This window comes from Scyliorhinus canicula, chromosome 17 (assembly GCF_902713615.1).
Source record: "Scyliorhinus canicula chromosome 17, sScyCan1.1, whole genome shotgun sequence".
Taxonomy (NCBI): Eukaryota; Metazoa; Chordata; class Chondrichthyes; order Carcharhiniformes; family Scyliorhinidae; genus Scyliorhinus; species Scyliorhinus canicula.
This window is the reverse complement of record NC_052162.1, coordinates 132,286,243-132,313,780: the sequence shown is the minus strand read 5'-3', so window position 1 is coordinate 132,313,780 and position 27,538 is coordinate 132,286,243. Positions and strand designations below refer to the sequence as shown.

The following is a 27,538-nucleotide window of genomic DNA, read 5'->3' as shown; positions in this document are numbered from 1 at the left end:
AGTAAATAACTTGTCGATTATTGAAATGTGTGCTGGGGCGGAGACAGGAAGCTGTGCTGGTTTCAGTGGGTGGAGCTGCTGTTTAAACTGTGGGACCCTCACTCCCTCCACTTCCCTATTTAAACAGCACCCACTCCAGCTCCAAACCAAGTCGCTGTGAAGCAGCCGATCTCTGGAGTGTCTGAGTCAGTGTCTGAATCCCCAGGACGATGGGGATTGCTCCTTATCTCTGTGTGCTTCTGCTGTGTGTGACAGGTGAGAGTTCCGGGGCTTCACCCCCACACAGAGAGGCTGGTTATTCAGAGACTCTTTCACCCTCTGTTTATCCAACGGGTTTATTGAAGTGAATTCTCTTTTTCTCTTTTATTAACAGGTGCCTGGTCCGATTTTGTGCTGACCCAGCCCGAGTCAGTTGTGAAAAAGCCGGGGGAGTCTGTCAGCTTGTCCTGTGCAGTCAGTGGGTTCACCATCAGCAGCACCTATATCCACTGGGTGAAACAGATCCCTGGGAAAGGGCTGGAATGGTTACTGTATCATGATAACAATCCTGGAGGGTTCGCACCTGGAGTTGAAGGTCGATTTACTCCATCTGTGGTCAGCAACACCGCTTACATCCAAATCTCCGATCTGAGAGTGGACGACACGGCCATCTATTACTGTGCTAGACACACAGTGAGAGGAAGCAGGGCTGGACTGGGACAAAAACTCAGTCAGACAATCTGCAGCCAGTGGAATGAGTGAAAGGGGAGGAATGATCACTAACCCTCAGTTATCAGCACAGCTTCATTCCCATCCTGACTGAGCTGGGATCTGCCGCCCCTGGGAATGGGAATGTGATTATTGGCTGGCGATTCCTGAGCTGGTGATGTGATGGGAACCCTGCGGTCTGACAGGAACCTGGTCTGAAAGATATCAATGTTCAGGCAGACACCACAGCCCAAACCATGGTGAGTGTGAATGAGAGAAGAGGATTGCTCCCTTGTGGCAGTGTGAATGTGGTTTCAATGTGAAGTGACTGGACTCAGTGACAGTGAAAGGGGAGGAGGTTAATGTACGGCAGTGTATCACAGTGTCTATATGGGTGGCACTGTGAGAGAGATGGGGGAACCCTCCATTCAAAAACCTGCCACAGGAAAGTGATTGAAACTGGACCCTTCGGGCGATATCACCACCTTTACCTCATGCCCCGTGGATATAAATCAGATCCTGATTCAATAATCTGGGTGTGTGAACAACTTTCTGTGAAGATATTATTAGAAATGGGGAATAACAGAGAGGAACAGCGAGTGGATGAAGACATCACTGTCCAGACGGACATTTGTTCTCTAATCCTCGTTACCCTGAGAAAGTGATGGTAACTGAGAGACTGACAAACCCCTTCCGAGGGCAGCTAACAGTCAACGGCATTGAGTGTGGGACTGGAGTCACCCACAGACCAGACTGGAGTCACCCACAGACCAGACCGGAGTCACCCACAGACCAGACTGGAGTCACCCACAGACCAGACTGGAGTCAGCGACAGACCAGACTGGGGTCACCCACAGACCAGACTGGAGTCACCCACAGACCAGACTGGAGTCACCCACAGACCAGACTGGAGTCAGCGACAGACCAGACTGGAGTCAGCGACAGACCAGACTGGAGTCACTGACAGACCAGACTGGAGTCACCCACAGACCAGACTGGAGTCACCCACAGACCAGACTGGGGTCACCCACAGACCAGACTGGAGTCACCCACAGACCAGACTGGAGTCACCCACAGACCAGACTGGAGTCACCCACAGACCAGACTGGAGTCACCCACAGACCTGACTGGAGTCACCCACAGACCAGACTGGAGTCACCCACAGACCAGACTGGAGTCAGCGACAGACCAGACTGGAGTCACCCACAGACCAGACTGGAGTCACTGACGGACGAGTTCAGGATTTGACCTGTTGGGATTTTCTGACCATCCAACAGTTTCATGGTCACTTTTACTGATCCCAGCTTTTCCCCGGATGTTTAAAGTGGAATTCCCAAACACCAAAAGAGGGAATAAACAAGGGATTTTCTGGATTATTAAACCCAGACCTTCAGATCACTGATCCAGGAACTGATCCACTGAAACACCACAGCCCAAACCATGGTGAGTGTGAATGAGAGAAGAGGATTGCTCCCTTGTAGCAGTGTGAATGTGGTTTCAATGTGAAGTGACTGGACTCAGTGACAGTGAAAGGGGAGGAGGTTAATGTACGGCAGTGTATCACAGTGTCTATATGGGTGGCACAGTGAGAGAGATGGGGGAACCCTCCATTCAAAAACCTGCCACAGGAAAGTGATTGAAACTGGACCCTTCGGGCGATATCACCACCTTTACCTCATGCCTCGTGGATATAAATCAGATCCTGATTCAATAATCTGGGTGTGAACAACTTTCTGTGAAGAGATTATTTGAAATGGGGAATAACAGAGAGTAACAGCGAGTGGATGAAGAACAATGAAAACTCCGTGTGGATTCACTCATCTTCCTGTAAAGTCCTGAAATACCCCCGAGTTTGACACCTGGTGCGTGGGGGACACCCGGATACAGTCTGAGGAGTTAATAAAGCTCCTGGACACGTGTCTGGGACATTTTATTTTGGGCTGGATCTTATAGCCGTGGTTTATGATCTGGGGTGAAGCACTGTGATACTGGAACCACAGCGATAGAGAGCTTGCCACAAACTCCCTCACCACAAATGACCGTGTGTATCAGAGTCTGTGTCCATGGATTCCACATTCATGTTTCCCAGAGTGAAATATCTAAACACTGACTTGGATTGTTGGAGGAAAATGTTGATTTCTGGGAAAATAAAGGACAAAAAGGAGGTGATTCTGATTCTCAGTAACGTGCAGGATCTGGTGTTCACAGACAGGAAAACTGCAAAAATACTTCATTTGTTCATACATTTGGAACAGGGTTAGGATGGAATTCCGGATCAAAATACAGGAAACTGCTGCTCCAGGTTAAAACCCGGTTTATATCTGCATTACCCTGAGATTATTACATATCGTGGACATATTCAGTTATTGTATGGGGTGAAGGACAGACGGAGCACAGTGACTACTTTGACTACTGGGGCAGCGGAACCTTGGTGGAAGTAACATCAGGTAAGACAAACGTCTCAATTCCTTCCTTATCGAATATTTATTTTCTGTTATTTGTGAATTTAATAATTCAGGTGCAGTGTATGATTCACCTGAAATCAGTGAGATATTTGGAACAATTAGATGATTCTATCTGAGAGAGGCGGATTTCTGTCGAGTCGAGAATAGACCCAGGAATTGGAGCTGAAATCTGATAACTGGATTTACTCTCAAAGGTTTAGATTTAACTCCACAGAATTGATTCCCAGAATCTAATAAAGATTCAGGATCTGTTTAATGTGTTCTGCTTGATTCAGATGGTAGTTTTCAGAACATTTTATCTTGGGACAGGTTTGGTGATTTTGGATTTCAGGAATTTTGCAGGTGGATTAGGATTCTGTTAAAATCTAAATAAAACACATCATCCAATTGTGCTGCGATTGAACAGATAGTGTCACAGTTTAAAGTTTTATTTATTTCAGTTCTAACATGGCTGGAACATGGAATACGTTCCATGTTTGACTTGACAGTTTAGTGATCCCGGAGGGAAAATGGTTTCCACAGGGTGACAAACAGGGATTTGTGATTGTTAAAAATGCCTCATCCTAACAAGTTTACAGCATAAACCAGTGAATTGTCCGGACGGACAGGAAACAGACGGCATGTGGAATAAGATTGTGTCTTATTGAGACAGGATTTTATTAGCACTTTGACAATAACTGTTTAACTCTCTGTGATGTCGGACCTCTCGATAGAGTTTAAATCATCTCTGGCCTCTGAGATTTCAGCTCAAACTGAAGCCACACTCGAGGGTTGGGAGCTGGAAGGGTTTCTGTGTGGTTGAATATTTTCCTGGGAATGACAGTAATGGACCTGTTCATTGTTAATTTATCGGAATCTGATTTTTCTGTTCGCTGTTTCAATGTTTACAATTTTTTGCATTCACGCATTGGACTGTGAAATTCATACAAATATATTAACTCAATAATTAAATATCACCATGAGAGTGAGTCCAATAGGAGGGAATAAGATGTTTGCAGTGTGAGTGTAACAAGGTTTAATATTCAGGCTGATCGCTGCTTTTAACAGAGGCAATATCCCAAATTTAAGTTGGGTGTGTGAGAAATGAGATGATCCTTTTTCAGGTTAAGATTTCTGGTCTATTCGAGGTAAAGGAGTTTCATTGACATCTCCAAACCTGCCGGGTTAGCTGAGAGAGGGATTTGTGAAGGGAATTGTGGTCACTAAATATTTCTGGGAACAGTGAAATTCTCCCAGGTTCTATCCATAATTACTTTTCTGCATTGAATTGGTTTATTGCAACAATATCATTAATTAAATTAACAGAAAGGGACAATGATGATTTCAATATGTCCCCCAGAGGAACTTTACCCAGATTCATTTTGGAAAAAACACACAGCAAACTTTCATTGTACCGGGTCTCAGCACCTGGATCCCACGGTGCAGAAATACATCTCGGCTGGTGGCACAACATGGGTGGTATCATATTGGCTGCCCATCATACCCAGCACCTGATATTTAATTCAATTTACAACTATGGAAGTGAATAACAGGCGCTGTGGACAAAAAGCAGGCCACCCGATCACCACCCATTTTGTGTCACTGCCCGAGGTGAACGTCGAGCCTGGAGTGTTTGATTCTAACACAGACTGTGCGATGGGAACATCACTGGGCACAAACACTGAGTGAGGGCTTTATTGAACTGGAATAAAATACCTCAGTCTGTGCGGTCCTAATTCACCTTCCTCCTCAGCAGAAAGATGTTGAAAATTGGGCAAACATTTCCCGTGCCCAGTTGATTTTCACCATGTTTTTAGCAGTGATTATTGATCAGCAGCTTGTCTGAATTTAGTCCCTTGGTTCCACTTCCTAAATTCCTTCATTTCTTTCTTCTCATCTGTTAATCTCCTTTTTTAACGCCATTTTTCTTTCTCCTTTTTTTCCCACTTTTCTTTGTTCACATTTTTCTTACTTGGTCTCTCTCTCTGTGAATGGGTCAGTGTCAGTCTCTCTCTCACTGTGAATGAGTCTGTGTCAGTCTCTCTCTCTCTCTCTGTGAATGGGTCAGTGTCAGTCTCTCTCTCTCTCTCTGTGAATGGGTCAGTGTCAGTCTCTCTCCCTCTCTCTGTGAATGGGTCAGTGTCAGTCTCTCTCTCTCTGTGAATGGGTCTGTGTGAGTCTCTCTCTCTCTCTCTGTGAATGGGTCTGTGTCAGTCTCTCTCTCTCTCTCTGTGAATGGGTCAGTGTCAGTCTCTCTCACTCTCTCTGTGAATGAGTCAGTCTCTCCCTCTCTAGTCAGTCTCTCCCTCTCTGCTCGAGCCTCTGTCTGTATTGGGCAGATATTTAAAATATCCCGGGATTAATCGCTTAGGTTGAATGGGGTGGGGGGAGCGGGAAAAGAGATTTTTAAAATCGGAATGACATTGAGAGGATACAATGGGAGAAATATAGTATGCTGCACTGAGAATTGGTTATCAGACAGGAAGCAGAGTGGGAATAATCGGATCATTCCCGTACCGGCCTCCCCGAACAGGCGCCGGAATGTGGCGACTAGGGGTTTTTCGCAGTAACTTCATTGAAGCCTACTCGTGACAATAAGTGATTATTATTATTATTCTCCGGATAGCAGGCTCTGATTAGTGGGGTAACGCAGGGATCCGTGCTGGGGTCACTGCTGTTCACAAACTACATCAATGATTTGGATGTGGGGCAGAGATAAAGTCTAATTTTCTAAATTTGCCGATGATACCAAACTGGGGGAGACACAAGTTGTGAGGAGAATGGAAGGAGCTTCCAGGGGACTGGGACAGGCTGAGTGAGTGGCTGCAATGTGGCAGATGTGAATAAGGATAAAGTTAGTCACTTTGGTAGGAAAAGCAGAAAGGCAGACGGTAGAGGTTGGGAGGTTCAGGTGCCCAAAGGGACCTGGATGTCCTTGTTCATGTGTCACTAAAGGTTAGCATGCAGGGCAACAAGCAATGAGGAGGGTAAATGGTATGTTGGCCCTTCATAGTGAGGGCATTTGAGTACAGGAGTAAGGATGTCTTGATGCAGATGTCGAGAGCCTGGTGAGACTTCACCTCAACACTGTCTACAGTTTGGTCTCCTTATCTAAGGAGGGATATACTTCCATAAAAGCAAATTACTGCGGATGCTGGAATCTGAAACCAAAGGGAAAATGCTGGAATATCTCGGCGGGTCTGGCAGTATCTGTAGGGAGAGAAAAGAGCTAATGTTGCGACCCTTTGGCAAAGGGTCATCTAGGCTCGAAATGGGATATACTTCCCATCGAAGGAGTGCAAACATGGAGCAGACTATTCCCTGGGATGGTGGGATTGTTTTATGAGGTGAGATTGAGGAGACCGGGTCGGCATTCCAGTGGGTTTTGAGGAATGACAGGCTGGGAGAAACAATTGGCTGCGAGGCCGGAGAATCCCGCCCATGATGTTTCCCCCAACCAGTGAGACTAAAACAAGGGAACATAATTTCAGGGAAAGACTGGGATGAGGAGGGATTTCTTCACTCAGAGTGAGGTGAAGCTTTGGAAATTTCGACCCCAGAAGGTTGCGGAAGCTCTTATTTCTGGAGACCAATGACATGAAGGAATTGAATGGTGGAGCACGCTCGACGGAATAAATGGCCTCCTTTTGTTCCTCAGGGGGAAAATTAATAGCAGGATTATTTCACACATCACAGACCAATCATCCTGAGGGCACTGGGGAGGGGGGGGGAATCTTTCAAACATTATCCAGATAAGACGTGATGAAGGATCATTGAAACAGTCATTCCTGTATTCTGGAATATGCTGCCTGAAATGGTGGAAGGAGCAGATTCCATAGGGATATTCAAAAAGGGAATTGGAGAGATAACGAATGGAACATCTGAATGTACCTTTCCTTCCTGCTTTCTCTCCATTGAAAAGAGAGTTCTTCCCCCTCCTTCAACTGGATACATGGAAACCACTGCCAAAGAGGGCAGTAATCAATCACTTTCAAAGGAATTAGATGGCCATTTGAGGGAAATATATTCACAGGGATAGAGTGGGGAGATGGGGCAGATTGGATTGTTCTGCAGACAGCTGGCATGGGCTTAATGGGCTGAATGATCTCATTCTGTGGCGTCATGAATCTTGGACTCTCAAACATTTTAGCAGACTATTGGGAAAGAGCAATGGAGTGAGATTAATAGGTCAGTTCACGAGAAGAGAATGCACGGGGAAAATAGGTTGAATAATCTTCTTCAGAGATGTATCACTGATGGCGATATAATTAGCTTTAGGCAGGATGATAAATCGCCAGCTAGTTCCACAATCTATCTGATTTACTTTTCCATCAGTTAGGAAAGCTCCCTTCTCACTTTCCCCATCCAACACTCCCAGGACAGGTACAGCACGGGGCTAGATACAGAGTAAAGCTCCCTTCTCACTTTCCCCATCAAACACTCCCAGGGCAGGTACAGCACGGGGTTAGATACAGAGTAAAGCTCCCTCTACACTGTCCCCATCAAACACTCCCAGGAACAGGTACAGCACGGGGCTTAGATACAGAGTAAAGCTCCCTCTACACTGTCCCCATCAAACACTCCCAGGACAGGTACAGCACGGGGTTAGATACAGAGTAAAGCTCCCTCTATACTGTCCCTATCAAACACTCCCAGGACAGGTACAGCACGGGGTTAGATACAGAGTAAAGCTCCCTCTACACTGTCCCCATCAAACACTACCAGGACAGGTACAGCACAGGGTTAGATACAGAGTAAAACTCCCTCTACACTGTCCCCATCAAACACTCCCAGGACAGGTACAGCACAGGGTTAGATACAGAGTAAAGCTCCCTCTTTCTGTACCTATCAAACACTCCCAGGACAGGTACAGCACGGGGTTAGATACAGAGTAAAGCTCCCTCTACACTGTCCCCATCAAACACTCCCAGGACAGGTACAGCACAGGGTTAGATGCAGAGTAAAGCTCCCTCTACACTGCCCCATTAAACACTCCCAGGACAGGTACAGCAAGGGGTTAGATACAGAGTAAAGCTCCCTCTCCACTGTCCCCATCAAACACTCCCAGGACAGGTACAGCACGGGGTTAGATACAGAGTAAAGCTCCCTCTACACTGTCCCCATCAAACACTCCCAGGACAGGTACAGCAAGGGGTTAGATACAGGTCTGGGTTTTGCTTCTGAACAGAGTTGTTTCAGATTTCTGATATTTTAATCGGGCTTTACTTTTCAAATGAATTGCTAACTTTTAGTTCTGCACCCGAGGAGTTGCTGTGTGAATTCCAAGTCATACTTTTCTCACCAGCTGGGTGAGCTTTCAAACCTGTCTTTGTTATATTAACTGACATTGATGGTCATGAATTAAAAGTGATTGTGAAAGGAAGAACCTGCAGTGAGCACCTTTCATGTGCTCGGGCTGTCGCTGAACACTTTACAGCATGTTAAGCACAATGGAAGTGACGTCTCTGTAACAGAGGAAATGTGGCAGCCAGTTGATGCACAGCACGATCCCATAAACAACAACAGGATACTGACCAGATGATTTGTTTTCAGTGATGTTGGTTGAAGGATAAACACTGGCAATGACTACAAGGGGTAACTTCAATGTCTCATCGGAAAGGCAGCCCCTCCACCAGTGCTGCACTCCCTCAGTAATACACTGGGTGTCAGCCAGTAATCGGAAAGGCAGCCCCTCCACCAGTGCTGCACCCCCTCAGTAATACACTGGGTGTCAGCCTAGACTGAGTAATCGGAAAGGCAGCCCCTCCACCAGTGCTGCACCCCCTCAGTAATACACTGGGTGTCAGCCAAGACTGAGTAATCCAGAAGGGATAAGAAAGAGACAATTTTTCTCTCCTGCCCTCAGTTCTAACTCCCTGTCAATCAGGCGCATTAACTGACTTGAACCAAATTTCCTGTCAAACCATCAAAATGCAGAACGATGAAAAGGATGTTTAACAATGCAGCTGTCTAATATTGACTGTTTTGTACATCACCTCCGTTGCTATTTACAAGTTTTCTGTCTTCGATTTGAGAAGAAGATTTGAACATTTATTTTTCTTCAGGTGGTGTGGGCATTACTGTCAAGGACAGCATTTATTGTCCATCCTGAATTGTATATCTCTCCTTCTTGAACAAACCTTCATGTAAATAAATGTTCCATTTTTCTGCTATTCCTTTGACTGCTAATGTTGGATTTCCACTTGTGCTTTTAGTAATAAATCTGCTCATCTGAAGACAGTCTGCCTACCGTGTAGGACTCTGACACTGGAGTCATACTTTTCTGGAGATTACAGCCCATTGGGTGAAACACTGGTCTCACACCGTGCTGGAGATTACAGTCCATTGGGTGTAACACTGGTCTCACCCCGTGCTGGAGATTACAGCCCATTGGGTGTAACACTGGTCTGTCACCGTGCTGGAGATTACAGCCATTGGGTGTAACACTGGTCTCACCCCGTGCTGGAGATTACAGCCCATTGGGTGTAACACTGGTCTGTCACCTTGCTGGAGGTTACAGCCCATTGGGTGTAACACTGGTCTGTCACCTGTGCTGGAGATTACAGCCCATTGGGTGTAACACTGGTCTCTCACCGTGCTGGAGGTTACAGTCCATTGGGTGTAACACTGGTCTGTCACCTTGCTGGAGATTACAGCCCATTGGGTGTAACACTGGTCTCACCCCGTGCTGGAGATTACAGTCCATTGGGTGTAACACTGGTCTCACACTGTGCTGGAGGTTACAGTCCATTGAAGCCACTGAGATTAATATTGAGATGGGGATGAGACTGACGTCTCACACAGTCCATCAGGTTCACTGCCCAGTGAGTCAGTTTAAAGTTACCCAGCGCTGACTTCTGCACTGCCCTCCTTTTATCCACCTTCAATTGTAATTGGTTTTGGAAATACCTGGTTTCAGACATTAAAGAAACTCTTCAGTTGCAGCCAACACTCTGAGTGAAACATGTAAGATCCTGATGGACTTGAAAGGGTGGATACTCAAAGGATATTTCCCCTTCTTGGCAAGACTAGAACTAGGGACACATTTAAAAATAAGGAGTCTCCCACTGAGGATGGAGATGAGGACAAATTCTTTATTCCAGTCATTGGTCTGTAGAAGAGAGGAATTCACTTCCCTCGACTGCAGTGGCTGGAGAACACTGAATATTTTCAAGGCTGAATTGGATAGATTCTTGATGAACAAGGGAGTCAAAGATTTTAGGCAGTAGACAGGAGAGTAAAGTGAGGCCACAATCAGATAGCTCTGATCAAACGACAGAGCAAGCTCGAAGGTGTGACAGGCCTACTCCTGTGACATGTTGTTTGTATTTATTTACTGAGCTTATCGATGTGCGATTGTTTATATTTCAGCTGCCCAGGTTGCCCCATCGTCGGTCAACATCTCCAACCCTTCCTGTGACGTGAATGCGAACCAAGATGAGATCAGCCTCGTCTGCCTGGTCAAGAGCTTTCAAACCAAGAGCATCACTCAGACCTGGTCCAGTAACACCGGAGTCATTACGACTGGAATCAAGAAGTTTCCCGCAGTCCAGGGAAAAGATATGGAATACACGATGAGCAGTGTGCTCCAAGTCTCTGCGTCAGATTTGAATGCCAGTCGTGTTTATCACTGCAAAGCGGGCTACAAGCCAGAGGAAATGGTGGGACATGAAATCAGAATATATAAACGTTAGTACAAGATATTATTTCCCATTTAAAACTGCATTGGTGTATGTATCGCGAAAGGTGAGTCTGCAGGCACAGAGGGATCTGGGTGTCCCAGTACATGAATCAGGGAAAGGTTAGTCTGCAGGTACAGAGGGATCTGGGTGTCCCGGTACATGTATCTGGAAAAGGTTAGTCTGCGGTACAGAGGGATCTGGGTGTCCCGGTACATGAATCAGGGAAAGGTTACCTGAATCAGGGAAAGGTTAGTCTGCAGGTACAGAGGGATCTGGGTGTCCCGGTACATGTATCTGGAAAGGTTAGTCTGCGGTACAGAGGGATCTGGGTGTCCCGGTACATGAATCAGGGAAAGGTTAGTCTGCGGTACAGAGGGATCTGGGTGTCCCGGTACATGAATCTGGGAAAGGTGAGTCTGCAGGTACAGAGGGATCTGGGTGTCCCGGTACATGTATCTGGAAAAGGTTAGTCTGCGGTACAGAGGGATCTGGGTGTCCCGGTACATGAATCAGGGAAAGGTTAGTCTGCGGTACAGAGGGATCTGGGTGTCCCGGTACATGAATCAGGGAAAGGTGAGTCTGCAGGTACAGAGGGATCTGGGTGTCCCGGTACATGAATCAGGGAAAGGTGAGTCTGCAGGTACAGAGGGATCTGGGTGTCCCGGTACATGAATCAGGGAAAGGTTAGTCTGCAGGTACAGAGGGATCTGGGTGCCCCGGTACATGAATCTGGGAAAGGTGAGTCTGCAGGTACAGAGAGATCTAAGTGTCTCGGTGCATGAATCAGGGAAAGGTTAGTCTGCAGGTACAGAGGGATCTGGGTTTCCCGGTACATGAATTAGGGAAAGTTAGTCAGCGGTACAGAGGAATCTGGGTGTCCCGGTACATGAATCAGGGAACGATTAGTCTGCAGGTACAGAGGGATCTGGGTGTCCCAGTACATGAATCAGGGAAAGGTTAGTCTGAGGTACAGAGGGATCTGGGGGTCCCGGTACATGAATCAGGGAAAGGTTAGTCAGCAGTACAGAGGGATCAGGATGTCTCGGTACCTGAATCAGGGAAAGGTTAGTCTGCAGGTACAGAGGGATCTGGGTGTGCCGGTACATGAATCTGGGAAAGGTTAGTCTGCAGGCACAGAGGGATCTAAGTGTCCCGGTGCATGAATCAGGGAAAGGTTAGTAGGTTAGTCTGCAGTGAAGAGGGATCTGGGTGTCCCGGTACATGAATCAGGAAAAGGTGAGTCTGCAGGGACAGAAGGATCTAAGTGTCCCGGTGCATGAATCAGGGAAAGGTTAGTCTGCGGTACAGAGGGATCTGGGTGTCTCGGTGCATGAATCAGGGAAAGGTTAGTCTGCAGGTACAGAGGGATCTGGGTGTCCCGGTATATGAATTAGGGAAAGTTTGTCTGCGGTACAGAGGGATCTGGGGGTCCCGGCACATCAATCTGGGAAAGGTTAGTCTGCAGGTACAGAGGGATCTGGGTGCCCTGGTACATGAATCAGGAAAGGTTAGTCTGCGGTACAGAAAGGTCTGGGTGTCCCGGTACATGAATCAGGGAAAGGTTAGTCTGCAGGTACAGAGGGATCTGGGTGTCCCGGTACATGAATCAGGGAAAGGTTAGTCTGCAGGTACAGAGGGATCTGGGTGCCCCGGTACATGAATCAGGGAAAGGTTCGCCTGCGGTACAGAAGGATCTGGGTGTCCCAGTACATGAATCTCGGAAAGGTTAGTCAGCAGTACAGAGGGATCTGGGAGTCCCAGTACATGAATCTCAGGAAAGGTTAGTCAGCAGTACAGAGGGATCTGGATGTCCCGGTACCTGAATCAGGGAAAGGTTAGTCTGCAGGTACAGAGGGATCTGGGTGTCCGGTACATGTATCTGGAAAAGGTTAGTCTGCGGTACAGAGGGATCTGGGTGTCCCGGTACATGAATCAGGGAAAGGTTAGCCTGCGGTACAGAGTGATCTGGGTGTCCCGGTACATGAATCTGGGAAAGGTGAGTCTGCAGGTACAGAGGGATCTGGGTGTCCCGGTACATGAATCTGGGAAAGGTGAGTCTGCAGGTACAGAGGGATCTGGGTGCCCCGGTACATGAATCTGGGAAAGGTGAGTCTGCAGGTACAGAGGGATCTAAGTGTCCCGGTGCATGAATCAGGGAAAGGTTAGTCTGTGGTACAGAGGGATCTGGGTGTCTCGGTGCATGAATCAGGGAAAGGTTAGCCTGCGGTACAGAGGGATCTGGGTGTCCCAGTACATGAATCTCGGAAAGGTTAGTCAGCAGTACAGAGGGATCTGGATGTCCCGGTACATGAATCAGGGAAAGGTTCGTCTGCAGGTACAGAGGGATCTGGGTGTCCCGGTACATGAATCTGGGAAAGGTTAGTCTGCGGTACTGAGGGATCTGGGTGTCCCGGTACATGAATCAGGTAAAGGTTATTCTGCGGTACAGAGGGATCTGGGTGTCCTGGTACATGAATCAGGGAAAGGTTAGTCTGCAGGTACAGAGGGATCTGGGTGCCCCGGTACATGAATCAGGGAAAGGTTAGTCTGCAGTACAGAGGGATCTGTCTGTCCTGGTACATGAATCAGGAAAAGGTGAGTCTGCAGGTACAGAGGAATCTGGGTGTCCCGGTACATGAATCAGAGGAAGGTTAGTCTGTGGGTGCAGAGTGATCTGGGTGTCCCGGTACATGAATCAGGGAAAGGTTAGTCTGCGGTACAGAGGGATCTGGGTGTCCCGGCACATGAATCAGGGAAAGTTAGTATGCAGTTACAGAGGGATCGGGGTGTCCCGGTACATGAATCAGGGAAAGGTTAGTCTGCAGGTACAGAGGGATCTGGGTGTCCCAGTACATGAATCTCGGAAAGGTTAGTCAGCAGTACAGAGGGATCTGGATGTCCCGGTACATGAATCAGGGAAAGGTTAGTCTGCAGGTACAGAGGGATCTGGGTGTCCCGGTACATGAATCTGGGAAAGGTTAGTCTGCGGTACTGAGGGATCTGGGTGTCCCGGTACATGAATCAGGGAAAGGTTATTCTGCGGTACAGAGGGATCTGGGTGTCCCGTTACATGAATCAGGGAAAGGTTAGTCTGTAGGTAGGGAGGGATCTGGGTGTCCCGGTACATGAATCAGGGAAATGTTAGTCAGCAGTACAGAGTGATCTGGATGTCCCAGTACATGAATCAGGGAAAGGTTAGTCTGCAGTACAGAGGGATCTGTGTGTCCTGGTACATGAATCAGGAAAAGGTGAGTCTGCAGGTACAGAGGGATCTGGGTGTCACGGTGCATGAATCAGGGAAAGGTTAGTCTGCGGTGCAGAGGGATCTTGGTGTCTGGGTGCATGAATCAGGGAAAGGTTAGTCTGCATTACAGAGGGATCTGGGTGTCTCGGTACATGAATCAGGGAAAGGTTAGTCTGCAGTACAGAGGGATTTGGGAGTCCCAGTACATGAATCAGGGAAAGGTTAGTCAGCAGTACAGAGTGATCTGGATGTCCCGGTACATGAATCAGGGAAAGGTTCGTCTGCAGGTACAGAGGGATCTGGGTGTCCCGGTACATGAATCTGGGAAAGGTTAGTCTGCGGGTACAGAGGGATCTGGGTGTCCCGGTACATGAATCAGGTAAAGGTTATTCTGCGGTACAGAGGGATCTGGGTGTCCTGGTACATGAATCAGGGAAAGGTTAGTCTGCAGGTACAGAGGGATCTGGGTGCCCCGGTACATGAATCAGGAAAAGGTTAGTCTGCAGTACAGAGGGATCTGTGTGTCCTGGTACATGAATCAGGAAAAGGTGAGTCTGCAGGTACAGAGGAATCTGGGTGTCCCGGTACATGAATCAGAGGAAGGTTAGTCTGTGGGTGCAGAGTGATCTGGGTGTCCCGGTACATGAATCAGGGAAAGGTTAGTCTGCGGTACAGAGGGATCTGGGTGTCCCGGCACATGAATCAGGGAAAGTTAGTATGCAGTTACAGAGGGATCGGGGTGTCCCGGTACATGAATCAGGGAAAGGTTAGTCTGCAGGTTCAGAGGGATCTGGGTGTCCCGGTGCATGAATCAGGGAAAGGTCAGTCTGCAGGTACAGAGGGATCTGGGTGTCACGGTGCATGAATCAGGGAAAGGTTAGTCTGCGGTACAGAGGGATCTGGGTGTCCCGGTGCATGAATCAGGGAAAGGTTAGTCTGCGGTACAGAGGGATCTGGGTGCCCCGGTACATGAATCAGGGAAAGGTTAGTCTGCGGTACAGCAAGTATCAGGAAGGTAAAGAGAATATTGATGTTATTGCAGAGGCAATGGAATGCAAAAGTAGGGATGTTTTTCTACAGTTGTACAGGTTGTCAGAGAAACCGCATCTAGAATATTCCTTATTTAATATCGGTTATGAATGAGTTAGAAGCAGTTCAGAGAAGGTTCATGCGACTGATACCTGGGATGGGTGGATGTTATCTGATGGGGAAAGGTTGGACAGGCTGGGCCTGTATCCATTGGAGTTTAGAAGATTGCGAGATGATCTTATTGAGACATATATGATCCTGTGGGGCCTGGACAGGGTGGATGCTGAAAAGCTGGTTCCCCTTGTGGGAGATGCCAGAACTGGGAGACACAGTTTGAAAATAAGGGGCCTTCTATTGAAAATGTGGATGAGAAGAAACCTTTTCTCACAGAGGGTCATCAATCATTGAAACCGTCTTCCCTGGTCTGGGAAGGCAGGGTCCATGTCTATCATTAAGGCAGTGATGGATAGATTCTTGGCTAACTAGGGAGTTAAAGGTTATCACAGGGAGGTGGAATGTGGAGTTAAGGCTAAACTTGACCCTGTGTGAAGAATTCCAAATTCTACCTGAAATCCCCAACGTCTCAGCAACAACTTTATAAAGTGCTACCTGACTGTGTCAATGCCAGACTGGTTATTGGCACTGTGAGACTGTCAGGTATCAGCAGGAAAAAGCTGACCTTACGCAGCAAGTCACTCAGGAAGTAAAATGTTTGGAAAAATCTCGAAATGAAAGAGTCAGCAAATATTTCAGGCGAGGGGAAGAGAGAAGCCGGTCAAATAGACAATGAATGGCATTGGCATCGTGATGGTTACTCGAGAAGTTGAAGGGTTTTCCTGAAGCAAAACACTTGTGTAATCTGAAACATTGAAATGTCTTACAGCTCAAGCACCAAACGTCACCCCCCTTGTTCCATCCGCGGAGACTATCTACAATCAAACTACTGCTGTCATGGGCTGCATGATATCTGGATTTGCACCCGACAGCATACAGGTTTCCTGGAAGAAAGGCGAAATGGACCAAACGGGTGTTGTTCTCCCTTCCCAGCAAAGCAGCGACGAGACCTTCGCAACAGTTTCTTACCTGACAGTTCCCGTGGCGGATTGGAAGAAAGGGAATGACTACACATGTGGAGTGACCCACACACCTTCCAACTCCGATAAGAGGATCAGCATGAGGTACCGAGAGGGTAAGTGGTGTCTGAGAGAGGAAAAGAATAAACTGTCAGTAATTTAGACTTGTCTTCACTTAATGCAGTAAGACTCACCCTCAAATCATGAATCACTGTCACAAATATCGATCCTGTTGATAGAGGTGAAATGTTTAGTATTTTGTGCTTCGACATTAAATTTAAGGGGAGTAATTTTAACCAAATGGCAGGGAAACTGTGGGAATTGGCTGGCTCTCTGTTCACGCCCTTATCCAATGTCACTCTCTGTGACTAGAAATGAAAATGGGGCAGGATGTGAAATGGTCCCCCTGATACGTCCCATCTGAGACCAACACATCCAATACCATCCACAGTTCAAATCAGCTCCTAACGTTTACTTTGCTCCCATCTCCCAAGTGCTGTTTTAGGAAAGGAATCTTTCCAATTTCCCATTTGAAGGAATTGCCTGGATTTGCTTCACTGTGTCCCGTGCCTGCTCCAGAAATTAACCAATTAATCGCTGATCAATGTATTCCCTGCATTGTCTTGAATTGAATCGCCACCCCAACACGTCCCCTTCAAGCACAGGTCAGTTTCCCCTGACATTACTATTCTAGACAAGGTGAAGCAGCTTTTCATCATCCACGTGGTCCTGAAAGGACTGAGCAGGGTTTTGGGCACCTTCCCAGCACAGGGGAGGGGAAGTGAAAATGTCTAACACTTAATCTGCATCTCTTCCAATTCCAGGTGGAAACCAACCTTGCACTTGCCCTCCTTGCTCTTGTTCTGAGTGTATGCCGAAGCTTGTTTATCAGACTGACCTCAATCTGACCCTCAAAAATGGTGAAAAGGTCCAATATAACTGTTTCCAACAGATATGTACAATAAAGTGATTGACTGTGAATGGAATTGGCTGTTGAATGTTATTACGAACCATCCAGGATGGTTCCGATTCAGCCCATGGTTTATGTCAGAATGAAAGTGTCAGCACTGCGAATATTACAGCCATGGTTTGGGTTCCTGCACCCAACCCACTCCTAAACTAAACGGTCATTTTGTCGTGACCTGTTCCAGGTCAGATTGAATAGGGACCTGACCCCACCGCCTGATCATTGTCTCTCAAAGCTGACTCAAGCTGCCAAGAATTAGAAGCCTATTTGTCACCCAGAGAGAGAGAGAGAGAGAGACTGTGAGGTTAGGAGGTGGTGGGTTGGGTCTCGTTGATCCAGTAAAATGGTGAGATTGGCCCCTTCAATGATGCTGGTCCTCAGGCAAGTTGCTGATTCAGGACACAAGGATTTCACTGATGTCCTGTACAAACTGGTAGGTTTTGTATGAAGTGCTGGGGTGGAGAAATCGAAACAGTTCCCTTCACTCCTGCAATCCTGGATGCTGATATCAGTCAGTGATCGGAGCTCAATGTTCACAGCAATCCAAGTCGGGGATGTGTTTTTAAAAATATTCTCAGAAGGTGAAAACAATATTAAATGTCACATGTCCAATAATATCATCATTTTACAAGGGAAGGGGAATCTTTTCTCTAACTCTATCAGGTTTTATGACAGGAGACAAACTAGAAAAAGGGATTTCTAAAAGTCTCGACTTACTCACTAATAGAATGAGCAATCCCAATCTGGGAGGGAATTGGTGAAGGTTTTGTTCAAAAGACCAAAGCCGAATAACAGTCACGGTCCTGTCAGCCAGACACCGTGTGCTGAACATCAGCTCAAATTGCAGCTGGAAGAGCTGATAGTTGGCGGACACGAAAGATTTTGATCCAGACACAAATATAGGAATCCTGGGTGGGATTCTGCGGGAATCGGCTGGGCGGGCAACTCCAGCGCCGAGGAGTGGCGTGAACCACTCGGGCGTCGGGCCGCCCCAAAGGTGTGGAATCCTCCGCACCTTCAGTGGCTTGGCCGGCGCCGGGGTGGTTTGCACCTCCACCAGCCGGCGCGAGATGGCGCATGTACGGGAGCGCCAGCGTCTGCTGGCATCATCCCAGCGCATGCGCAGGGGGGTTCATCTCCGCGTCGGCCATGGCGGAGGACCACAGCAGCTGACTTGGAAGAATAGAGTGCCCCACGGCACAGGCCCGCCTGCGGATCGGTGGGTCCTGATCGCGGGCCAGGACACCGTGGGGGCACCTCCTGGGGCCAAATCCCCCCCACGCCCCGAGGAACCCAGAGGCTGCCCACGCCGGTAAGTAGCTACTCTAATTTACATCGGCGCGACTGGCCGAAAACAGGTGCCCACTCGGCCCATCGCGGGCCAGAGAATTGCCGGGGATCGGCTGCTAGCGGCCGCCGATCAGCGCAGCGCGATTCCCACCCCTGCTAAATCCCCGGCACTGGAGAATTCGGCAGCCGGCGGGGTCAGGATTCACGCCGCCCCCCGGTGATTCTCCCGTCCCCTGTTTCTCTCCAAGTATTAATATTACATCGGGAGAGAACAATCAGTGTGGACCACCTCAGGAAATGAATGTGTTTCTTTTAATCAAGTACAGAACATAGCTGGGAGATGAGTACAAATCAGAAAATGTGGACAATTCAATCACACTTTGGGCGGGATTCTCTGACCTCCCCCGCCGGGTTGGAGAATCGCCGGGGGTCGGCGTGAATCCCGCCCCTGCCGTCCTCCAAATTCTCCGGCCCCCCAAAAATCGGCCCGGCGTGAATCCCGCTGCCCGCCTCGGAGAATGGCGGGGACCGGCGCGACTCAATGGGCCCTGGGGCTGACCGAATTCTTCGGCCAGCAATGGCCCGAAGTCCCGCCCGTTTTTTGCCAGTCCCACCGCCGTAAATTGGAGTAGGTCCTTACCGGCGGGACCTGGCAACGCGGGCGGCCTCCGGGGTTCTTGGAGGGGCGTGGGGGGAATTTGGCCCCGGGAGGTGCCCCCATGGTGGCCTAGCCTGCAATTGGGGCCCACCGACCAGCAGGCGGGCCTGTGCAGTGGGGGCACTCTATTGTTCTGCACCGGCGGCTGTAGCAGTTCGCCATTGCCAGTGCGGAAACGAAGCCCGCTGCGCATGCGCAGGGATGACGCCAGCACACGCCGGCGCTCCCACGCATGCACCAACTCGCGCCAGCCAGTGGAGGCCCTTTGGCGCCGGTTGGTGCGACGTCAAGCCCCTTTCCCGCCAGCCGGCGGGGCGCAAACCACTCCGGGGCAGGCCTAGCCTATGAAGGTGCGGAGGATTCAGCAACTTTAGGGCGGCTCGACGTCGGAGTGGTTCACGCCACTCCGTCCCGCCGGAGTTGCCCACCCCGCCGATTACAGCAGAATCCCGCCCGTTATCTTCCCAGGCCGGTAACTCTGGAATGAAACTAGAGGAAGTACATGTTGGGCAGAAATAATCCTCAATCTGCAGGAAGAGGGGACTTGTGTTACTTCCTCTGACTCATGGGGGCTGCTCTCCCAATGCAAACTAACCATCTTCTTCGACAGGGAATCAATGACAACTTGCATTGAGGTAGCGCCTTTAATGTAGCAAAACATTCCAAAGTGCCTCACAGGAGGAAAACCAAAGAGAAACTGACGCTGAGCCTAAAGAAGGAGAGATTGTGACCAAAAACTTGGGCGAAGAGCAAGGTTTTAAGGAGAGTCTCTAATGAGGGGAGAGAGGTGGCAGGTCACTGAGGTTTAGGCAGTGAGTTCCAGAGATTAGAGCCGAGGTGGCTGAAGGCATGGCCACCAATGCTGGGGGAGAGGGAGTGAAGGGTGGGCCAGAGACCAGAGTTATGCAGAGTTTCTGGGCGGTTGTAGGACTGGAGAAGATGACACAGACAGGGAGAGGCCCGGCCAATGGAACATTAGGATCAGGATTTTAACACTGAGGAGATCGTGGCTGTCTCCAATCAGAAAAAGAACAGCAAAGAACAATTTGCATTTAACTATCGTCTTTCATGACCACAGGACATCCCAGAGTGCTTCACAGCCAAAATTCCCCAAACTCCCGTGGACTGGAAGTTAGAAAACATAAATAACACTGCGATTTAAGAAAGGAGGGTGAGAGGAAATAGAAAACTACAGACCCTGAGCCTGATGTCTGTTGTCAGAAAATGTTGGAACCTATTGTTGCTGGAATCCATTATTAAGGAGGAATCACACACTTTGAAAATCCTCGTCTGATCAGACAAAGGCAACATGGTTTCACAAACGAAAATTGTATCTGACAATTTGATTTTTTGAAGACTGAGCTCCAGGGGTCGACACAGGGGATCCGGTAGATGTTGTATATTTTGAGTTTCAAAACTTTCAAGAATATGCCAAATAAAAGGTTAATTCACCAGGTATGAGCTTATGCTGGGGATAATATCAGAATGGATGGAGGATTTGTCAACAGAGAAACAGTCGGGAGAAACATGACATTTTAAAGTAATCAGGCTGTAACTAGTGGAGTGCCACAATAATCAGTACGACAGACTCTGCTATGTGTTGACAAGACAAGTTTGACTGTAAGCTGAGAAGAGGACACCAAGAGGCTGCAAAGAGATACAATCAGATTAACTGAGTGGGAAACAAGCTGGCTGATGGAATATAAAAAGTGTAAGTGTGAGGTTAAATGCTCTGGCAGCAAAATCAGAATATCTGTTAAAAGGCATTAATCTTTTGAAAGCTTCTGTTGAGAGGGACTTGAATGCGCCATACAAGACACACAGGAAGTAAATATTCTGGTACAGCAAGTAATGAGGCAGCTAAATACATGTTAACCTTTGTTCCAAGCTGACTGGAAGTTTTGATTCAATCGCACAGGGATTTGTTGGGACCAGACCTGTTAATCTGTGTCCACTTTTGGTCTTCATATCAAACGAAGGATGTACTTGCCTTGGAGGCAATGCAGAGAAGATTCACTCGATTGGTTGCTGCGATGGGAGGGTTGTCCAATGATGAGGGTCTGAGTTAATTGAGACATTCTGGATTTTAGAGAAATAAAAGGTGATCTCTTTGAAACAGAGAAGATTCTGAAGGGGTTTGACAGGATCGACACTGAGAGGGAGTCTCCCCTGGCTAGGGAATCCAGAACATGATGGCCGCAGCCTCAGGCTAAGGGATCAATCATGAAGGACTGAGATGAGGAGACATTTCTTCCAGGTTGTGCATCTTTGGCATTGCCTCCTTCAGAGAGCTGTGGGTGCTCCAGCATTGAGTATATTCAAGACTGACGTCAATATGTTTTGATTCTTCATCAAATCAAGGGATATGGGGAGTGGGCTGGAACAGAGAGTTGAGGAAGAAGATGAGCCATGATAGTAATGAATGATGGAGAAGGTTCGAGGGGCTGAATGGTCCACTCCTGCTATTTCTTATGGTTTTCTCTTCACTGGAGGATAAAGATTGACACTGAGTCAAGAAGGAGACAGTAGGACAGGTGATCAAAAGTTTGGCTGAAGAGATTTGTTTTCAGGAAAGCCTAAAACAAAGTGACCGAGGTTTAGGGAGGGAGTTCCCGAGATTAGGGTGGAGGTGGCTGAAGGCATAGCCTCCAATCCTGGGGCAAAGGGAGGGGAGATGTACAAGAGGTCAGAGTTGGAGGAATGCAGTGTTGTGCGGCTGACGAGGGTTACACAGGCAGGAAGAAGTGAGACGAGACAGACACTCGAACACTAGGATAAGAAGTTTCAAATTGAGGTAACCCCAGGCTCACTCTGAATGGAGAAGATTCAGTTTGTTCAATGTCACAAATCAATACACAGCTCCACAAAGCCTGTCAGTAAATAAGCCTTGATTCAACTGTTTCTCTTTCTAATTAGACCACTTGATATAAACTGGAGATTGCATTTTATTAACATTACCACATCTAAAAGACACTCAGACCTACAACTCAAATTGCAGACCCCACTGCGGATCCATTGGTCAGATTTGGGCAAATGGATAGAAAACAGATCCGGTGGGTTCTTGGTGCTCACATTGTGTTTCTCCATCAAAAACTAAAAACTAAGAAATGCAAGATGACCTTGAAATAACCCTGTTAATGTGCGAGAAGCTGCAGTATAACCTGATCTAATATCAGCCCAAGTTTTACAGTTTAAAAATGATTGTGGTTTAAAGTCACTTTTGTCCTATCCTTCCATTGCTGATCAACTATAGAAAAGTCTTATCTGAAATTCTGACGCCTGCTGACACCAAACAGTGCCAATTCCTCTGAAGTTTTCCCTTTCTCATTCCCAAGAATGTCTGTCTTTCTCCGAGATCTTTCTGTTGAAGAGGTTTGGATGAACAGGACTGCTACCCTGGAGTGCTCAGTGGTTTGTTCTTATCCAAGCTCAGTCCAGATCAGGAAGTGAGCAGCAAGAAGATAAGTGAAGGAGTTTCGACTCAGTCCCCGACAGAGGAAGGGAGCCTGCACATTATCGTCAGCCAACTTCGAACCAGTGCAGAGGAGTGGGAGAGCGAGGTGGAGTTTGTGTGCTCTGCCCAGCGTGCTTCCTCATCTGTACCAGTGTCCAAACGGATAAGCAGAGCAAAAGGTGGGCAGGAGATGGGACATTAATGACTTGAATCTGTTAAACTTGAGAGAAAAAGGAATAACACTTCCTTTGTTTACTCATCTGTTCCAGTTGTGCCAAAAGGTCCCAGGGTCAGACTGCTGCCTCCAACAAGTGAGGAGATGAAGATGAAGAACACAGCCACACTCGAATGTGTGATCACTGGATTCTACCCGGACCTCATAAATGTCACCTGGGAGAAAGATGGCGATCTGATCTCCTCCAAGACCCGTGCTGGACTCACTGATCTGGAGCAGGCTGGGACATTCAGTGTCAGGCACTACCTGACTGTGAGTACAGAGGAGTGGAAGAAAGGCTCGACCTTCATCTGTGCTGTGTCTCATCCAGCCTCCCACTTCAACACCAATGGGACAGTGAGGCACGTCCAAGGTATGATCCTGGGCCTAGCTCCAATATTGACATTGCTGATCCCGAAGGCTATAAACTCTATGAGGGTCAGAAAGTACAACACCAACAGTGTGCATGTGTTTATGCAGTGGGTGTTTGAGTGGATCAGTAATCCAGAGGCTTGGACAAAGAAAGACACAATTGCATTAATGTCCCCCTTTCACATCCTCAGAATGTCCCAAAATGTTTTGCAACCAAAACAGTCCTTTCCATGAGGTGCAGTCAGTGTTTCAATGTAACGACAGTGTTGACTAATTTGTGTGCAGCAATGTCTCACACACAGCAATATGATGATCATATTGGGGCTGGTTTAGCACAGTGGGCTAAACAGCTGGTTTGTAATGCAGAACAAGGCAGCAGTGCGGGTTCAATTCCTGTACCAGCCTCCCCAAACAGGCGCCGGAATGTGGCGACTAGGGGCTTTCACAGTAACTTCATTGAAGCCGACTTGTGACAATAAGTGATCTTATATTATTATTATTATTATCAGATAATATGTTAAACATTGTCCTCTCTACCCTTTCCCTTTTTCAAATTCCCGACAATGGTATCTGTTTGTTCAACCCGAGAAAGGGCCTTGGTCTCACGTCTCTTCCTGAAAGACGGCACTCAACACAGTGCAGAGCTCCCTCAGTACTGGTTTGCCATTCTTGATTATGTACTCAAGTATCTGTAGTGGGGCTTGAACATACAACCTTCATATGCGGAGGACACGTATGATCAATAATCCAGAGAACTGAGTTCAAATCGATGACAGCTTGGGAATTTGAATTCAGTTTTAGAAAGGAAACATTGAGGAATTAAACGTTCAAATCTGTGAATCAGAAACTGTTAGATTGTGGTAAAAACCCAAATAGTTTGTCAATGTTCCTTTCGGGAAGGCTACCTGCTGTCCTTACCCTGTCTGTCCCAGATGTGGCTCCAGGCACAACCCCATGTGGTTGACTCATAACTCTCCTCTGAAAGAGCTCAGCAAGCCACTATTGCACATGTGGTGATGTGCATGAAATGCCAACCTTGCCAGCAATGTCCACATCCCATTGGGGAATGGTTGAATAATAATTGTAATTTTTCTCCCAGATGAATATGTGGACACTGGGATCTCAGTCACTTTAAGGAAGCCTCCTTTCGAAGAGATCTGGAGGAACAGGATGGCGACTATTCTCTGTGAGATACTTCACGGTGATTTAGAAGGAGTCAGGGTAACCTGGTTGGTGGATGGAATTAAGAGAGAAGATGGAGTGAAGACTCAGGGTCCAAAGAGGGATGGAGACAAAGACATGATCTTCAGCAGACTGACAGTCCCTGCCGCAGAGTGGGAGAGTGGGGTAGAGTATTTGTGTTTGGTGGAGGACAAGAGTTTGCCAACGCCGGAGAAGAGATCAATCAGGAAAGCCCAAGGTACGTGTGGGTGGAACTGCAGCTCTGATCTTCGCAAATGAAGTGATTTACTACCATCTAGTGGTAAATATCGAGCACGGGGTGGCAGATTGTGTTAAAGGATCCATTGGGCAAAACCTGCTCAGAAACAGATCAAATGAAACCTCGAATCATCACAAAGACCTCACTCCAACTCACACGGGTGCCTGTGGGATGGGTGGACAGGGATGGGAGATATACAGAGAAGAATGAGCAGCTTTCACAATTTGACAAAGAGGCTGAGTCAGGTCAGCCATTGAAGACATGAGGGAAACTGTTGGTCTGAGGTATAGGCTAAGATGACAAAATCCATTCCAAGGAAAGGGAGATGGAGCAGACACCACATGACCAGATGAATCCCTGAAGCCTCCCTCTTGACAACAGTAAGAAGGGTCTGGAAGTGGATCTCTGGTTCTTGTATAGAAGGCAGCCATTTGGTCCATCGGCGTGTGCTAGCTCTTTGCAAGAGCTATTCGATTAATCTCACACCCAATCTGCCCTTTTCCAATAGGCTTACAATTTCCTTCTGACAGAGAATATGTCCAATTCCCTTGTGAAAGTTACTATTTAAAATCTGAGTCCACCATCCTCTTTCAGACTGTGCATTTCAGATCATCATAACTCACTCAGCAATAAAAATCCCACCTTCCCTCAGGTTCATTAACCAATTCTCTAAAATGTCTGTGCTCTGCTTACTCAATCTCCTGCCACTGGAAACAGTCTCTCCTGATTTATTCCATTAAAATCCCTCATGAATTTAAGCACTTTGATGAATTTGATCATTTGAAGATCAGCCCAGCCCCAATCACCATTCAGACACTCTTTCTGCAGATTGCCAGTTGTTCATTGTTTGCCGATGTTTAAACTGAACAAGTTATCCTCAGCGGCAGTTATAAAATCAGTCAGATCAATGATCCTGCCTCTTGGACCCCAGCCCCAACAATGACCAGAAAGAGAATTGTCTTTAGTTTCTGATATGGGAGCAGTCCCTGGGGATGTAGAAGTTGTCCAGGTTTGTGTAAGTGAACATGTTGGGTAAATACAGGATGAGAGAAAGATTCAGTCTAACCTATGTTGTCTCTGTTTCCAGTTGAGGTTAAGACTCACCCTCAAGTCTACCTCCTTCCCCCTTCGCCGGATGAGATGGAGACGGATCAGACTGCCACCCTGGTTTGCCTGGTCACCGGATTCTCCCCCGCAGAGATCTACCTGGCCTGGATGGCCAACGACACCCTTCTGAAGTCGGAATTCGTGAACCAGCCGGTGACTGAGGATGGCAGCAGTGGCTGGAACTCGGGCAGTCAGTTGACAGTCTCTGCAGACGAGTGGAACAGAGGCACCACTTACTCCTGTGTGGTGGGACACGAGTCAGCTACAACAAATCTGTTCAGGAGCATTAATAAATCTCACAGCAAACCCACCCTGGTCAATGTGTCACTTGTCCTAACTGACAGCTTTAAATCCTGTTCATAACATCTGGCCATTCAATCACCCATTTATATAATAAATGTAAATGGATGGTTAACGCAACCAGAGGATTGTTATGATCTCTGTAAAATCTCTCTTCTGGTGGCAGTTCATTCAAAACATGAACAAAATCTGACCTTGCTCCACAATTGTGAAAAAACTATATTCAGTGATCAAATCAGACAACGAACATCCCTTTACGCCAAATGTCTGAAGGTTCCTTTTGAAATATTTTTGTGTTGCATTTGATCAAGTGTGAAACCTGTGCGAAACCCCACGAAGGGTTAATTGTATGTGGCAAAATGTCAATGTCCTGATCCAATTTCAATAAACCTGATGTGAAAAGATTTCAGTTTTGAGTGTTGATTGTTGGTGTGTTTTGGGAGACAGTAAATGAGTAACTTGGACATGAGGTGTGGTGAGTGTAACATGCTGGTGACCAACAGAGTCTTTGGCCCTGCACTTTCCAAATCTCCCCCCATTGGGGTTTCCTCGCCTCGTGTCTGGGATTATTGTAGGCTAATTAATAAGAGACTGATTGCTATGATTGATCCACAACTCCATCATCATTGTGTCATACTAATATCAGGATGGTTTGGTCTTTCTCAGTTGACCAATTTCAATTTGCACACACTAAGTTCCCACAGTAAGAACTGTGAGAATGACCAGATCACCTGGTTTACGGTGTTTTGGCTGAAAGATAAATGTTGGCTGGTTCAGAACACTGCAGAGAACTCCCTGCTCTTCTTCCACTAGTGCTGTGGGATCATTTACAAATTAACATCAGCCTGAGGGCCATCGTTTAACGTCTCGTTCGAAGGCGGCACCTCCTACACTGCAGCACTTTCTCAGTCCTGCATCGCAGTGTCGACCTGAATCACGCACTTAAGTTTCTGGAGTGAAACTTGAACCCACAATCTTCTGACCCAGAAGATCCACGAAACCACGTCACAGACTTCCATGAATTGCAGGTTTTCAGATCCCATTGGGTCTCTCACTCTCTCACACCACCAGTCACAAGAATTTGTGTCATTGAGCAGATGACATCAGTGTTGTACCCAGTAACAACACAAGTTCATTTAACGATGCGTCAGAAAATATTAGGTTGACTGAGATATTATATCGAAGTAGAGAATCAAAAAGAAAGAAATATTTGAAGTTATAAAGAATCTCATTCTGGCGATGGGGATAATCTCCGAGTGCTTTACAATCAATGAATTTGTTTGCCAGTCAAGGGTGTTACTGGAGACAAGGAGTCAAAGAGAGTGTGACAAAGAAAGAGAGAAAGTGGGAGAGGTAAAACAGAAAGAGAACAGAATCTCTGAGTGATAAAGGGAAGGCAGTGCGAGAGGGAGAAAGACAAAGAGGGAGCCAGAACCAGCGAGCGAGTGAGAGCTGGTAAAGGAGAGAAAGACTTTCTAATGATTCACTGCTCCCACTGATCCTCCAGTATGATCTCCTCCTTCACTGTACTATCTTCAAACGATGAAGATGTTCTGGACCTGGATTTAAATTCAAC

The 27,538-nt window shown here is 47.4% G+C and overlaps 1 protein-coding gene and 1 pseudogene across 7 annotated transcripts in view; one reads left to right on the top strand and one right to left on the bottom strand.

The window, feature by feature from the left end:
• Window positions 1-27,538, bottom strand: part of LOC119951149 (probable G-protein coupled receptor 139) — a 90,300-nt gene that overhangs the window by 53,858 nt on the left and 8,904 nt on the right. For 3 of the 7 annotated variants that reach the window (XR_005457516.1, XR_005457517.1, XR_005457515.1), the window contains exon 2: window positions 16,170-16,286. The gene's annotated coding sequence lies outside the window, so the exon portion shown is untranslated. Of the gene's footprint in view, window positions 1-16,169; window positions 16,287-27,538 lie in introns of those variants that run through there. The other 4 variants (XM_038774160.1, XM_038774161.1, XM_038774162.1 and 1 more) reach the window with 3 other exon arrangements.
• Window positions 67-27,151, top strand: LOC119951169 (annotated as a pseudogene).